We start from the raw sequence: 5,000 nt of genomic DNA on the forward strand, positions 1-5,000 counted from the left end.
TATATATATATATATATATATATATATATGTATATATGTATATAGATATACACATGCCTTTAAATAGCCTTTTAATTTTATAAACGGCTTAACTGAAAGTGACAAACGTCAAATATTTGTTCATTATTTGGGTTTTCTCGGACAGCTCTGCCTCATGTGTGATCGAGGGGCATGGGTAGGGTAGCTTTTTCAGAATGTTCCCAGCATGGATCCTGATAACAAATTTCCACACGGTTTTGCAATTCATAGTTAGTATAATCAAAAAGTTTATACTTTAGATTTGAAACATAATAGAGAAGATATTTAAAGCTTTCTTTTATGTTACTTTTGAGTATTGCATAAAATGGGAATGCTTTCCCAACCAATATATGATATTTTTTCTGTTTGTAAACTCTGAAATTCTCAGCAGGATTTTTTCAATTTTCTTTTCACTGTTGAGGGTTATATCTGCAATTTGAATATCCCATTTTGAATATATATTGATGAATTTTCACATAAGTATTTGGCATGAATATGTTAATGGTAACTCAGTTTCATCTTTTCTATGGATTTGATAACATCATTACATATCAATGCATGGTGGGATTAATTAGCTCGTTCTGCGCATGTGCAAGATAAAATTTTAGCTTAGAAGTTAAGGCTGGTCCTAAGGTTTATTAACCCAGTAGCGGAAGTATATTTTGATTCCGAAAATGATGGTTTCCGGGTGGCTACAAAATCAGTGCGTGGGGCTGGCCTGGAATCTGCCCGTGCGCAAGCTCCGATCCTGCGTCACACTGGTGGGACGCATGGTTTATTTTTCCAGGTGTCAGATATGTGTGACACCCATCATAAATGGGTTAAAGATTGATCCTGTACGGTGCTATTGCACATGTGCACTAGAGATCTGGATTTAGCATTAAGCGGACCGTCCCGGAGAATGGCCACCTTTCCCTACTCTTTACATCATATAAAATATATTGGTTAGAGATAACTGATTGATTCTTTTTGCATGATATAGAGTATAGAATTGCCCTCCGTTATATATATAATTTAAATCTTGCTTGCCCATAGGGGGGGACACCCCCAAAAAGTAAAAAAAAATCTTTTTTTTTTTTTTGTTTGTCTGTCTTCAGGGGTGGGGGGGGGAATGGTCACTGGGTGTTTATAATTTTTGAGGAGGATCATATGTACGTGAACGCACGCACATAAAGTTAAAAAGATTAATCATCATCATTTAGTAGGCCTACATTGACTTTCATATCTAAATAATAAAATATATTAGTTATCCCTCTCATACCATTTTCTTTGATAATTGTCAATATTAACAGATTGCAAAGGAAAACAAGTGTAGAGTTAATGATTAGCCATTTGCACCCATTATCTTTACTAAGAAGTGCATAAAATCATGCAGACTCCAAGGTGGGGGGGGGATGGTCACTGGGTGTTTATAATTTTCGAGGAGGATCATATGTAGGTGAAAGCACGCACATAAAGTTAAAAAGATTAATCATCATCATTTAGTAGGCTTACATTGACTTTCATATCTAAATGATAGAATATATTAGTTATCCCTCTCATACCATTTTCTTTGATAATTGTCAATATTAACAGATTGCAAAGGAGAACAAGTGTATAGTTTATGATTAGCCATTTGCACCCATTATCTTTACTAAGAAGTGCATAAAATCATGCAGACTCCTAGGTGTTGTGGGATATTTGCCAATTTATGATGTGTAAGACTTACGGTAATGTCTAAACATATTCATTTTTATCGGGAACGCACAAAACGGGTGCGATAGCTTTTTGAATGCCAGACGAAGACTACGCATACAACTGAGCTCAAAATTCCATATAGTTTTTATTTCAGAGCAGGTATTACTGAGTACTATCATCTTCAACATGAAATAATCTGTATCTCGCTTATACATCCGAAGTTTAAAAATCTGACATTTAGGTAACATTTGTATTGAATTGGTCTTTACAACATTAGCTACCAATTTCAAATCAATTCAAATTGCCCCCTGCTGTGATGTACTGACCGTTGAGCGAAATGTAACGGAAATATTTCAATCCTTCCTTAAAGGGCTATTTTTAAACATTAGTGCTTCGTATGTGATATACGTACATATTACCTTGTAAACTAAAACATATTACCAGGGAGTCTCGATCAAAGCATATTTCATGTGTAAAAGGACACAAAACTTACATTTTTTTTTAGATATATTTCACAAAATATTTCGTCATAAATCACGGTGATATAATTTTTTCCTGATATTGGTATAAAAGTGTTCCTTGAACATTCACAAAGTCATATCTATGTGCAGTGTCATAATTAAATGCCGTATGCATGATTGCCGCATGCAAAAGTCCACATAGGTGTACCTGGGTGCTCATTAGCGACGTACCTCTCCGGTTGCTGAGGGAGTCTCGCGTCGGCTGCAAGACAACGAGACATAGCAGGCGCTTAATACTTGTTTGGTAGTTTCCTCATCCATGTACCTATACTATACGCTAGCTAACTCAATTTGACTCTCTTCCCTCCCCTCCATCTGGGACGGTCCCCTTAAAACAGTATAGACTTTTATGGTGCATACAGAAGACTCAAAAGGTTGATAGAAATAAAAATGGCTAATCCTTATACATGATGATAATATTCCTACTGTTCCTATTCAAGATTAATGTTCATGGTACATAGAACTTATGGTTACATAAGTATTCCTAAATGCAGCAAACAGTACAGCTTATTTTAATACAGCTGCAATTTTGAGATTTGGGAAACACCATTGGTGCTTTTAGACTGCCTCTGCTAGTAGAGAGGCCCCAAAACTACCAACAGTGACACTAACAGTACCCACAGATTTACCATATTTTGGAGGATCACAAATACTAAAGATAGAACCATTAGTTCTGGAGCTATTTTCGTTGTTGTTATAGTAACTTGCCCTTTTTAGTAAACAAATTCACAAGTGGAGGAAAATTTTGAACACCCATCAGTACTTCTCAATTACAATCAAATACTCCATATATCAGTTTACAAGGCTGTTCTATATTTAAGCTGACTCCCAGAATTTCTATTAAAATACAATTGCTGTTTAAGACTATCCCATATCAGGTACTTACATCTGAGAGCTTCCTACTTTGAAAAGTCTTGTACTAACTAACCTTGGATCTGGGTGCTTTATGGCTTGCATGCGAGCCAAAATCTGGGCATTAGGCTTACTTTAGTGGCAATTTTCCCTGGTGTGTGTCTTGTAGGCCTGGTTCACTCAAACACTCGTTTGCAATATTAAGACTTCTTGCATCCTCTTTGCTTGTTCTGCATATAGTTTTCCAGTTTCTAAGGTGGTAATAGACCATTTTTGTTTACCCATTTATGACGGGTGTCCCATATATGAGACACTTCTCTCTTCTCTTCTCTTCTTTTCTTTGTCTTTGTCTTTGTCTTTGTCTTTTTCATTTTCTTTGTCTTTTTCTTCAACTATCTTTTTCTTTTTCTTTTTCCCCTAATATTCAGTTTTGCTGGAGCTGGCACTCTTCCAGGCATGACTCACAGATAGTACATTTCATCCTCTTTTACTAGTGGAAATAATGCAAAATAACCTTCCTAAAGCCCCAGTGAGTCTAGCCTCCTGCATAACAAGACATCCATGTCACCTGCCATTCAGCAACACTATCTTATGATGGCATGTTTTTATCACAAATTCCCTCAGCCAATTTTTTCCATGAGGACATACTATGTATTTGAAACTTATTTACTGGTATAGTTGTCTTTGATGTTATACTGCATTGTAGAAGATATTGTTATAAAGAACAGGTATTTATTTCTATTAGTAGACTTGCCTTACTTTACAAGTTTATTACAGAACCCCATACATTTATTAAACTCTCATAATATTTGAACAGTTTATTACTGTATTTTAGCCCTTAAATTATGCCCCATTAGAGGTCCATTGGGTGACATGCAGTGTACATAATGTGAGATATTTACAGTCAGAATGTGCCTTGCATTTGGTATTTTAGTTTGATTTTGTGCTTCTGGGGTCCCTCAATATCTGCTCTGCATCCTCCCAATGCATAATGATACTATGATTACCTTCAGAGAGCATTTGGCTACATAGATAACCAACTTCACCAGGGAAATGAGGAAATTATGGCTGAAGCATTCTGTCAGGACCATCTTGGAATGATTTGCCTTCATTTTTTATGAAGAGTTACAAGAAACAAAGCATTACAAGCTATATTACTTTCACACACACACACACACACACACACACACACACACACACACACACACACACACACACACACACACACACACACACACACACACACACACACACACACACACACACTCACACACTCACACACTCACACACTCACACACTCACACACTCACACACACACACACACACACACACACACACACACACACACACACACACACACACACACACACACACACACACACACACACACACACACACACAGACACACACACACACACAGACACACACACACACACAGGCACACACACACATACACAGGCACACACACAGGCACGCACACACACACACACACACACACACACACACACACACACACGCACGCACGCACGCACGCACGCACGCACGCACGCACCCACCCACACACACACACACACACACACACACACACACACACACACACACACACACACACACACACACACACACACACACACACACACACACACACACACACACTTTTTTATTCTATTTTCCGTCCTATAATAAAAGCATCGTTTTTAATCCTCTTATTGATGGGCATAGTTATAGCTGTCATGGAAAGCCGTCCCTTCATGATGGAAACCATGTATAGGTGTCACAACTTGCTCGAGTACACAGCAAATGCCCTGCCGGAAAAGATAGATGGTTACCATCAGTCACCTTAAAGATTACCACACAAAATATTGGCCCTGTCCAGTGATGTAGATAGAGTGGGGCAGGGGTCTTTAAGTATCTAAACTTTGCATTTCCTGT

The sequence above is a fragment of the Penaeus vannamei genome, unplaced genomic scaffold (genome assembly GCF_042767895.1).
Source record: "Penaeus vannamei isolate JL-2024 unplaced genomic scaffold, ASM4276789v1 unanchor3560, whole genome shotgun sequence".
Classification (NCBI taxonomy): Eukaryota; Metazoa; Arthropoda; class Malacostraca; order Decapoda; family Penaeidae; genus Penaeus; species Penaeus vannamei.